We start from the raw sequence: 12,603 nt of genomic DNA, 5'->3' as shown, positions 1-12,603 counted from the left end.
TTTGATTTTTTTCTTGAGCTCATAAAATGATACAGGAAAGAAATTCTATGGGTCCAGTGGCTCTGCCCAATCCTGGATGAAGTGTACTGGAACCCTCCCCCCATTCAACCAATGTCTGTGTGTGTGTGCGTGTGTGTGTGTGTGTATGAGTGAGAGACAGCGAGAAAGAAACAGAAAAATAGGGGCAGAAGAAAAGAGATATATCCTTCATTGATCTCTGGGGCTTGGCTCACCCCTTCCTACTCCTAGTCACACTGTGTTAGTTTAGAAATATAAAAAGTAGCTATTTAGAAAACCTAAAGATGAGTCATCCTCCCTATAACCTAGCCAAGGAAACTTTATATTAAAGCTAGAATATTAAGGAAGAAAGGAGACAGGCATCTAGTCAATCTGAATTATACCCAGGGACCAACAGGAGAGCATGAAATCATCAGAATGACTATATATTGTTTACCACTACCTTCAGTGAAGAATGAAAAACAGAAAGATGGGTAAAGCATGGGCTAACACAACACATGTAGAGACATCATAGAAAAACTTTCAATTTCTCATTCATGACTAGCTGGCTTGGGATATCTCTATCATGTGCTACCTCACAGTAAATAAAAACACTCCATAAGTACCTCTGCCTTCTTTCCTCCAGATGAAGAAAAAAGTATTTAACTTGTGCCTCCTGGTGAACTCAGCATGACTGCTATCTCCACTTTTCCTATCCTTCCTTCCTCTTCTCCTGGTTCCCAATATTCTTACTTTCAGCTGGGCTTGGAGGAGACTCAGGATGGCCCATCAGTGGCCTTCACCTCCTTAAAGGAAACCAAGAGACTTGTACCTATTGGTATAATGGGCCCCCCATTCCTGCACCCCACAAACTGAGTACATGCAGAATGTAGAACTTGCTGTCTCACTCAGCACAATCTATTTAACCAGGATCAGGACTATTCCTACAGCACTAAGCCAATTACAAATCAATAAATGATTCTTTTCACTTAATAAAATACACTGACCACAAACCTATGCAAAGTGGGAAACAGGTTCTTTAAATTCTTAAGGACTCTCCAAGCTTTCATTAATATGCCTTTGAAAAGTGGGATTAAAAAAAAAGAGCTCTAAACTGGTGCAGCCAGTATGGAAAATGGTATGGAGGCACTTCAAAAAATTAAAAACAGCAATCCCATACAACCTAGTAATTTCACCACTGGGTAGTGAAAGAAAACAAAAACACTAATTACAAAAGATATATGCACCCCTTATCTACTGCAGCATTATTTACAACAGCCATAATATAGAAGCAACCTAAGTGCCCATTGACAGATGAATAAAGAAGATGTGGTATATGGAATGCTGGGGTGGCTCAGTCGGTCGAGCGTCCAACATCAGTTCAGGTCATGATCTCGCAGTTCATGGGTTCGAGCCCTGCATCGAGCTCTGTGCTGACAGCTCAGAGTCTGGAGCCTGATTTGGATTCTGTGTGTCCCTCTCTCTCTCTCTCTGCCCCTCCCCCTCTCAAAAATAAATAAGCATTAAAAAAAATGTTTCAAAAAAAGAAGATATGGCATATGCATATGCAAAGTGAAATATTCAGCCATAAGAAAAGAATGAGATCCTGCCATTTGTGATAACATGGATGGACCTAGAGGGTACTATAGTAAGTGAAATAAATCAGAGGAAGACAAATACCATATGATTTCACTTATGTAGAATCAGAAACACAAATGAATAAACATGTAAAAAACCAGAAACTGACCCATGAATACAGGTGGTCGTTAGAGGGAAAGGGGTTGCGGGATGGGCAGAATGGGTAAAGGGTGGGTAAAAGCTAAAGGCTTCCAGTTTCACAGTGTAAGTCACAGGGATGAAAAGTACAGCACAGTCAATGTTATTGTAGTTGCATTAAGGAAAAAGAAAAGATACGGCCTTATAACTCTCTTCCTAGCAGTATGAACAACTCCCCAAATAGCTGACAGGCTGAGATGCTACTGTGACTAGACCTCATGGAAAGTTCTTACTCTCCAATTTTAATGAGGCAAATCCTATTCCTTCGAAGTCTGAGTCCACTGCAAATGTTTTCATTTCAATGCCTGATAGAGTATCAAAGGAGAAAAATATCACAAGAAAGAAAATTAAATTTTCAATATAACAGGCTAATTCTGGCATCTAAAAATACAGAATAGTGGCAAAGCAAACCTTGCTGGTAAAGCACTTGGGAATAAACGCAGACTCTAAATCAGGCCCAAGAAATCTTACAACCACATCAGTGAGCTAGAGAACTGGCAAGAAGCATAAATCTCTGTAACACTACAAAATTCCACTCCCAACCATCCACTACTGCCTTATACGTAAACTCATACCCACACATTATGTTAAAAAAAAAAAAAAAAAAACACAGGGCACCTGGGTAGCTCAATTGGTTTCAGCTCAGGTCACGATCTCATGGTTTGCAAGTTCAAGCCACACATCAGGCTTGCTACTGCCAGTGAAGAGCCCACTTTGGATCCTCTGTTCCCCTCTCGCTGCCCCAGCCCCACTTGCATTCTCTCTCAAAAATACATAAACATTAAAAATAAGTGTTTTAAAGCCTCCTATTACTGGAAGATGTTTGTATCAATTGTATTAACAAATAGATATTCTTACCTAAAATTTACCTACTGCGAGGTAAAGGTGTGATGGTAAAGGCTGGGAGGCACTGGAAAGGGTGTACTTTCGTGTCTGCTTCATTTCATGACTTTATACTAATTTAACAGTTAAATGCAGGAGGACTGCTAATAAACAAACACCTGATTCGTGGCCCAGGTGATACTACTTGCTAAAAGCAATGCTCTCAAGACACTCATGATTTTTGCAGTCTTATTAAAAATGGGTAAAAGTTATAAAGTTTACTGAGCTGAAGTTGCCGAGTCTACTGAAGCTCCCATTAGAGAAGTTCTGCTGTGTGATACTAAGTCCACTGTTTGTTCTATGAAGCCTCATAAACAGAAATAGTTATCATTCAAGTCACCTTTTATCCTCCATCCTTAAAATTCTATTTAGCGATCAGTTTTGTCCTAAAAGCCGATGTTAAGGTATTGTTATTGATTTCATAAAGGGAACTACAGATTATAATATGGAACAAAAATAAAACTCCATGACTCCACTTTAAGGTGTCAAAGACCCCCATAGGCACACAATTGGAAACCAGCCTTGCAGAAGACACTGTGTGTTGCTTACCTATCAGCCATCACCCACTTATTCCTTGTACCAGACCCCTCAGAGTTACTGGGCCCCTCTGCAGTCCTAGGAGATGACCCTTGACTGTGCCAGACAGATATTTCCTATTTCACTTACTCAGGCACACCAGTGACTGGTCTATGGCAGGCATGTAACCCAGGTCTGGCCAACGAGGCGAAAGAGTATCGATATATGAGGGGGATCCTAGGCAAGGTTTCCCCCATTTTAAAAAGTGACACAGGGGCACCTGGGTGGTTCAGTCGGTTAAGCATCCGGCTTCGGCTCAGGTCATGATCTCATGATTCAAGGGTTCGAGCCCCTCTTCAGGCTCTGTGCCGACAGCTCAGAGCCTGGAGCCTGTCTTCGGATTCTGTGTCTCCCTCTCTCTCTGACCCTCCCCTGCTCATGCTCGCTCGCGCTCGCTCGCGCTCTCTCTCTCTCTCTCGGATTCTGTGTCTCCCTCTCTCTCTGACCCTCCCCTGCTCATGCTCTCTCTCTCTCTCAAAAATAAAAACATTAAAAAAAAATTTTTTTTAAGTGACACAAAGGAAAACTCCCCTTCCTGTCTGCCTTTGAATATAGCTGTGTGAGAATGTGATGTCTGGAACTGTGGCAGTCACCTGGTGACCAGGAAGGGACACACCCAAGGAAAAAAGACAACAAACAGAAGAAGGCAGAACAGAAATATGGGAAGCACCTGCATACTTGATGGTGTCCTTATGCCACTGATTTCACCAATTCTAGACCTCTATAAAGAGATATGAAGTTTTACTCATTATCCTTGATGAATTTTAGTATTGTTACTTGCAGCTGAAAGCATCCTAATACAGGCCCATTTAGAAAATAAAAAAATTTTAAAAAACCAGCAGTGAGACAGGTTAAGACTCCAAAGTGATTTCTTCTCAGGTGATTGCAGAATGCAGAAAGGAAAACCACTTACCTTCCTTCAGGTCATTTAGATCCCTGCCCAAAGATGCATGCCCATCAAAGCTAACAAGAAAACTAAAATAATCACACACTGGGCTCAGCATAAGTTGACTGTACTCTATTTCCTGAACCTGTGGCAAGATCAAATCACCTCGCTAACTGTAGCCAAACCACTTCAAGTCCTCTAGGAGCATCAACAAAGAAGGCCTTGGTGTACTATGATGTCCACAGTGGCCTAATTTGCTTCACATCTCTTTGCAATTTTATACCAGAATGCTGGAGGCAGTGTTAACCATGGCATAAAGATTAGATATATACATGCATGTCCATATGTGGATAATCCGTTTTTACAGAGTGCCCAATATATGCAAGATATTTTTCTTGGGACCAATAAGGACCAATATTTTTTGGGACCCAAAAAATTGAAGATAAAAAAACAGATAATCCTTTAAAACTCAAAGTATAAATATTAGCATAATGTGTGAAGCCTCTCTTAATGACCCTAGCTTATATCATCTCCCTCCCTCGTATGCACAGACAATCCATCAGATCCTATAGTGTTAAGGGAACCTATAAAAATGATCCAATTATGTATATATAATGAATTTATTAATTTAATATGCTAGAATAGAATAAAAAATTGTAATGGAAAATATTAACACATACTACATTACTACTACTATTACTACTGGTAGCACTAACTGAGTGCTTACTTTGGGCCAGGCACTATTCCAAAAACCCAGGATACAACTTATTATATCCTCACAAAAATCCTAATTTGTAGACATCATTATCCATGTTTCACAACTAAGAAAACTGAGACACAGAGAGGTTAAGCAACCTTCCAAGAATCACACAACCATGAATGGCGGAGCCAGGATTACAACACAGAAAGTCTGGCTCCAGAATGCATGCTCTTATTCATTATACTGCCTCCACAATTAGCTAACATTCCAAATGAAAATCACTTAGAATAACAATTTCAACTGCTATGAATCATTTAATAATTACAAGAGAAATGGAAATACATGTCTTAAAATGAGTGAAAAACGAATTCAAAGTCTGCAAGGGTATGAGACAGTCTATCTGTTGGAGATTTACCAAAGATTTCAACATTACATGCTATGAAAGGGCAATTACTCAGATTCTGGTGGCTCCTGAAGACCTATAAAATACCAGCTGGACAGACACATACCATGCAGACTGAAAACGTTATTAAAAACATTTTATCGGGGCGCCTGGGTGGCTTAGTCGGTTAAGCGTCCGACTTTCACTTAGGTCATGATCTCGCGGTTCGTGGGTTCGAGCCCCGCGTCGGGCTCTGTGCTGACTGCCAGCTCAGAGCCTGGAGCCTGTTTCAGAGTCTGTGACTCCCTCTCTCTATGACCCTCCCCTGCTCATGCTGTCTCTCTCTCCTAGAAATAAATAAAACATTTTGAAAAAAATTAAAAAAAAAAAAAAACATTTTATCTATCCTAGATCTATCAAGATCACAGGTCACCAAGGTATACAGGAAATGATCAAAATCACCAAATGAGGGGCACCTGGGTAGCTCAGTAGGTTAAGTATCCAGCTCCGGCTCAGGTCATGATCTCACGGTTTGCAGGTTCGAGCCCCACGTCAGGCTCTGTGCTGACAGCTCAGAGCCTGGAGCCTATTTCAGATTCTGTGTCTCCCTCTCTCTCTCTCTGACCCTCCTCGGCTCATGCTGTCTCTCTCTCTCGTCTCTCTCTCAGAAATAAATAAAACATTAAAAAAAAATTTTTTTTTAAATCACCAAATGACAAAATTGTTACCGCAACACAAAAATTCAGAACTACAGGGTGGGCTTACCCACTAAAAACATGGAAAATCCCTGGAGAGTGACACCATTACCAAACCTGCCCCTTCTCTGAAATACTGAATTTCACTCCTTTCACAAGCTCACAATCCTAAGATAAACATGAACTTGATATGTGCGTGGCTGTAAAAAATGCCATGCCATGTCAGGTCAGACTTAGACCTGACTCTTCACTACAACTCTTATTTTGACACATTTAGAACCCTGATCACTTGCTCCACACATGGTGAATTATATTATGTAATCTTTACAGAACTACATCTTACATTCCCTCCTAGCTAAAAACTCCCAAAGGATAGGATGTGCACTAAAGCATTGTGTCCTGACAATAACTACAACAAATGAGGAAACTAGTAGTCCAGTCACTCTGTAAATATCTGCTCAGTCAGTGATTGAATAATAATTCGAGGAAATACAGGAACAAAGAACCAGAGGCAAACTGCAAGGCAAAATATATCAGCTTGAGATATCAATGATCATGTGTCTTTTCCCCCAGATTACCTGGCACCCAGAAGAGTGTAAAAAAACAAGGTGACAGTCATCTGATGATTTTAAAGATGAAAAGGGAATTATTTCTCTATACCTTTAATCAAAACACCTTGATAACATCTGGTATTTAACCAGTAAATTACGGAACACAAGCTTTTCAGTGACCAAGTTTACATTCTTTTTATTTCTTTTGTAAGGAATGAGTGGAAATTAAATGTTAAGAAGAAAAACGGCTTCAAAATACAATTCTGTTGTGCCTTTCCAATCGGCCTGTTAAAAAGATGTCCATCGACAAAATTCTAGGATTACTAAAACCAAACTATCAGCACGCAAGCAAAACTGAAACTCAACTCCCTTTCCTGTTCTCCTTTACATATACCTGGAATGGTAATACTGACCTACTTTACAGAACTATCATGAGAATTAATCAGCTTAAAAATGTCAAGCACAGAGAGAGAAAGAGATTATAGTATCTATAGTTAACCACTCCTACAGTTAACAAATGAACGTAGTCTCTTGTATTAGGATACAAACCGCTGCACGAATTACTTAAAAGTAACACTGCAAATTTTTAAAAGTCACAAAAAACACCTCACATTAGAGAATATGCTTATAAATAAGCACATATTTTCTTTTTTTAATGTTTTATTTTTATTTTTGAGACAGTGAGAGAGAGAGAGAGAGAGAGAGAGAGACAGCATGAGAAGGGGAGGGTCAGAGAGAGAGGGAGACACAGAATCTGAAACAGGCTCTAGGCTCTGAGCTGGCTGTCAGCACAGAGCCCGACACAGGGCTTGAACCCACGAACCATGAGATCATGACCTAAGCTGAAGCCAGACGCTTAACCGACTGAGCCACCCAGACACCCCAGTACCTATTTTCTAAAACATTCAAGTATCTTTAAAGAAAGTAGGCTAAGTACAGACAGAAAAAAGTATCTTTTGATTAACCACACCAGGAAATAAAATTATTAAATGATATTGGCTCCTGAGCTCCAGACCTCTTGAACTAGAAAGTTGTCCACTCAGCTAAAAAGAAGTCACCACATCTCAAAAGATTTGATTATTACCGCTGTCGTCATCATCAAAAAGGGTTGTGCAGCCTCCTGGACCACCTGCCACTCCTAATGAGGAAAGGATGGGGCTCCTAACAGTGCAATGTTGAGATCAGAACATTTCCCATGGCACCTTCTGACTTTTATATCCGAGTTATGCCCACAGAAACATGCACTTCAATAATAGGAAGTCATTATAGGATATCTTCTATTTCCTTTCAGTACAGTTAGTTTACTTTTCAGCAAAAGCTGATTAACATGACAGAGTTACTGTGTCCTTCAGATGCCCTCGAGCAACTTGATAAGCTCGTTGAAAGTGTTAACTTCTAACAGAGTTAGCAGCAACCACAGCTCTGGGAATCACAGCTTTTGAGATATCCTGCTTTACAAACCTCATTTATCAAACAGCTGGAGAGCTGTTACATATGGTGATGGGTGTGTTATGGAAATACTTAGGTTGAATACAAAATGTGAAGGTGAATCGGATTAAATTACCTGCAAGAAAGAGAGAAACTAAGTGAGGAGGAAGCAAAAGGAACCAATCATAGATATGAATCAAACAGGGTTGCACAGAAATGTTGAGTCTGCTTACAAATGGTTACCCTTGAGGTTTGCTATGAAAAGGTTTCCTAAGATGTCAATGCAGAATATTAAAATTTTAACATCGTCAAGATAGATTAAATAATCGTACCTATCACAGTTCTTGCCTACTCAAAATAGGAAGAAAGGTTAGAAGAGGTTTATATAAATTCAGACATCCCTAATAACATAAAGATTAGCTTGGGCTAAACTCCCAATATGAAAAATCAGAGTATACATGGGGAAAGGAGACTTGTAGGTTACCTGAAGAATACAGTGCTAACAATGTGAAGCACAGTAAACTAAGGTAACGTTCTTTAATTTTTTTTCCTATGGGCAACCAGTTTCTAATTTAGTTAATAAAATATTTCAAGATGTGCTTAATGTTCAATTATAGCTTGGTTGCTTTACTTACAAAAAAACATAATTTAAAAAAACATAATTTAGGGGGAAAACTCATGTTTTGCTTGCTCTTTTGAAAAAAAGAAAAAAATTTAAAAGGGGAGGCACCCAAGTCTTCCTATAATGTAGCTCTTTAACTCTATGTCTAGGGAAATTATGAGATGAAATCATGGGCAAACAATTGAGGAAATTAGTTAGTAATAATCCTACAATGCCCTCATCACTGAAACTATCCCTGATTTTTGGGGAGAGGTAAGATTGATATCACCATGTAATAGGGAAAATGAAGGACAGAAAAGTCATATGGGAGAGGAATATTTACAACAGTTATAAAGCAACACTTAAAAAAAATTTTTTTAATGTTTATTTGTTTCTGAGAGAGAGACAGTGTGAGCAGGGGAGGCACATAACGAGAGGGAGACACAGAATGTGAAGCAGGCTCTAGGCTCCGAGCTTTCAGCACAGAGCCTGATGCAGAGCTTGAATCCATAAACCATGAGATTATGATCTGAGCCAACTGAGCCACTCAGGCGACCCAATCCAACACTTTAAAAAAAAAAAAAAAGCTGGACACTAAGTTTAGATGATGCTTTGATATTCTGCCCACAAAATACGCTTCATAGGGCTCTTTGCCTTTGGCCAAAGCACAAATGAATGAGACAGGGACACTCCTAAGCTAGAACCCCAAGCTGCCCAAAACACTGGGAAAATACGAGGCCTTCATAATCAGGAGTTTCAGTATCTGACGAGTCCTTGATATGCCCTCTCCCCATCACACACAGACACACACGAAGCTGGTCACATAAGGGCAGAACTAAGAAAAATGAGAGTACAAGAAAAGCACCACAACATCAGGAACAGCAAAAGCAATAGGAAACTTTCAGATGTTCTCAAGGAGGAAAAAAAACCTTTAAAATCACTGTTGTGTGCTTTATACCACTGCTATGTCACAGGGACAGAGGCTATGTCACAGGGACAGGAGTCCTCCATAAAAATGAATCTGTATACTTTGCCACCATGCCAGTTAGACAATGTGTATATACTGATCAATTGGCAAGACAGACTCAAGGAAACAAGGTCTACCAGAAGAGTTTCATCAGTGTAACCTCTACACCCTCTTCTTCCACCTTTCCTTCCCCTCACTCTTTTTAACCCTTCACACCTTTGCTCAGGGCAATGATACCAATTTAAAATCACAAACCCACCCACTGCCCCCAGAAGCATCCTAAGGAAGTGGTCTGCTATCAAGTTCCCTTCCCAAACACCTCAGGGGTTATTTGGGGATAGCACTCCTGCAGGCCAGAGTCAGCAGAGGCGTCCTGAAACAGGGTCTATCTGTCACTAACTACCCCTACCTGCCCCATGCCTAGCAGCTTCCAGGTCACAGTTCTCAATAAACACGTAGAGAAAACAAGCTCATTCTCTTTTTCCCACTCATTAAAAATAAACCCAAATAGTCCCCAATTTAGAACCCACCTACCAAAGAAAAAAGTTAAAGAGAGGGAGGTGCCCACCCACATAATCTTTCCATTCAAAGAGGCACTATTCCACAGCTGCTATGGAGTTTATAATTAACAGATAAGCTTAGCCAACAATAGAAATTTCTGTAATCTATTGTAATTTACACTAGAGCCTTGCTTATTACAAATTTAGATTACAAGCATGGAATGGCTTGTGGTTTGAATTCAAAACCTTCTGTGGTTGAATCCAAAAGCCTTCCTGACCCACCTCTGGCTCAAGTCTCTTGCAATCACTCAGCCTTGCCTACAGGGAGCGAGCGGCTGCAGGCCAAGGCATTGGCCTGACCCGGTGTGCAGGCAGAAGCAGTGCCTGCGCCCGTTCACACACTCCCAAAGCCCACGAACCACCCATCACTAACTCCATGGAGCTGTGTCAGTAGGCTCCACTGGAACAATGCCACAATGCCCTCAGATGTGTTCACCGTGGTGCCTCCCACAGGTCTTTGCTATCCTTAGACTGTAACCTTTTTATTTCCTCTCTCACTTGTGACCTTTGGTCGAATCCTTTCACCTCGGGTTCTAAGATAAAGGCATCCAAGGAGGCTACCACAGAAGGCAGAGTCACAGAGCAGACAGACAGTAGGGCTGGAGCACAGCAGAGTCACAGGCCATAGGTAGCTTTGCAGAGTCATCTACAATTTGAATCTGCTGCATCAAGAGAGCTACACTAGGACAGGAAGTCTCCTTTCACAGGAAAGGGAATTGAGGCTCAGACATACAGTCAGAGACAGGTAACGCCTACACTAGGTTTGTCTGACTCTACTGTTCACCTTGCGTTCTCTCTGCAGCACTGGAAAGAGCTCCTGATCTCCCTTCAGAAGCTGGCCAGGGTAAGTACAAATCCTTCAAGGACCATTGGTATGAAATGGGACTTACAGGTCTCTAAGTCCTGGTTGATGTACACATTCCCATGGGAAAGACCAAGCTGTTGGATGGTGACTTGCCATTAATCCATCTATAGGCATTGACCTGTCAGATACTGGCTCTCACTGAGAGCAACAGAGCAAGAGGAGGGGTTTCATGTAAGACTCAAGCGAGTTTTAACAGACATAAAGGAAAAAAGACCTTGGTTTTTTTAATCTCTTCCAAAAAAAATTTTTTTTTAGAAATCAAAAACCTTCCTACATATTATACTTTCATATATTAACTGGTAAAACACATAATGGATAGGATTTACTAACTCAATTATGAATTGGCAGCACCATTAGTGAAATTTTATTTTAATGAATAGTAGAAATCTACTTACATTTGAAAACCTGTAGTATCAAGTGCATTGTGCATATAAAGGTATAATACACATGGCCTATGCTACAAACTTTTTCTGTGAAATACCAAGAGTCCAGGGCCCTCATGTTAGGAAACCCCTGACTAGAACAATTAGAATTTGCTACAGGGAGCAGGACTGGCGGGATGTTTGAGAGAGGGCTCCCATGAGGGAACCTGGAGCAAAGGATGGGGAAGGAGCCCACAAATCATACTTCATATACTTCGTAATTTTCCTTCCTTAAGACCAGCCTTATGGCCCTTTATCCAAGGGTCAACATTATTAATTTATAAATTAATACTGACATTTAGACAGGTAAATTATGGAACACAGCCACTTGCTATCAGAGAAATTAAATATGAGAAAGGAGGGAGACAGTGTGTCATGGAAAAAATTTAGCTCATCCTGATGCCAAACTGAGCTTCCTAGATGAACATGAAAGAATCATTCAGAAAAAACAGCAAAGCTGTTCTTTAATGAAGTTTCCGTAGGTATCCTCACTTGATTTAGAGTGAATAAAAAAAGATACTAAGTTAACAAACAAAATGACACATGTCCATGTTAGTGTAAAAAACACAACACGGTCACAACCAAAGACGCTACCTTATCATTTCTCACCTAAGGGAGACTCATTTAAACATCATCACTTCTACTCCGACACCCAAGATTGAGAAAGTACCTCATAGATTCACACTATATGTATGTTGAAGGTCAACCTTACACAGAAAAGGTGGGAAGAAAAGCAATTAAAACCAAGGGACTTTAAATACGCACAGAACCTTTCACCCTCCATCACCAGTCTTGACACACTATTCAACATTCCCTAAATGACTGCACCTTGATACCCATGCCTTTTAAATAAATAAATAAATAAATAGGTACACTCAGGTGTGTGCAATAAATTTAGCATTCCTACACATTCATACACACACACACTTCAAGTCCAATTCATGTTTCCTCCTTGACCCCCAAAGGCAGAAGAAATGAGTCCCACTCTCCAATTCCCCCCACATATTCTTCAACTTACTTCACACATCATTCCACAGGGGAATCCCTGAAGCTGTATCATCCCTACCTCCTACTCATCTACCTACTCACACCTAGCACAGTGCTTAGCCCAAAATGGTCAAGAAAAAGCATGTTGCCAAAATAAACAAATGAACATGCAATGAGGAGGAAAAATTAGGTAAAAATGCTTCTGATACTGACTGTATGAGGATTACAAATCCAAAAACGATCATAATGTCTTAGCATTCAATTACTGGGAAAATCTATTTCTCTAACTCTGAACTAGTCAGCCTCTCTCCCCCAGTCATGATATTAC

The 12,603-nt window shown here is 40.3% G+C and overlaps 1 protein-coding gene across 3 annotated transcripts in view; it reads right to left on the bottom strand.

Moving 5' to 3' along the window:
* Positions 1 to 12,603, bottom strand: part of HERC3 (HECT and RLD domain containing E3 ubiquitin protein ligase 3) — a 110,169-nt gene that overhangs the window by 83,116 nt on the left and 14,450 nt on the right. The window lies entirely within an intron of this gene.

The sequence above is a fragment of the Hyaena hyaena genome, unplaced genomic scaffold (genome assembly GCF_003009895.1).
Source record: "Hyaena hyaena isolate Hyena2069 unplaced genomic scaffold, ASM300989v1 scaffold_764, whole genome shotgun sequence".
NCBI lineage: Eukaryota > Metazoa > Chordata > Mammalia > Carnivora > Hyaenidae > Hyaena > Hyaena hyaena.
This window is presented reverse-complemented; position numbering and strand designations above follow the sequence as displayed.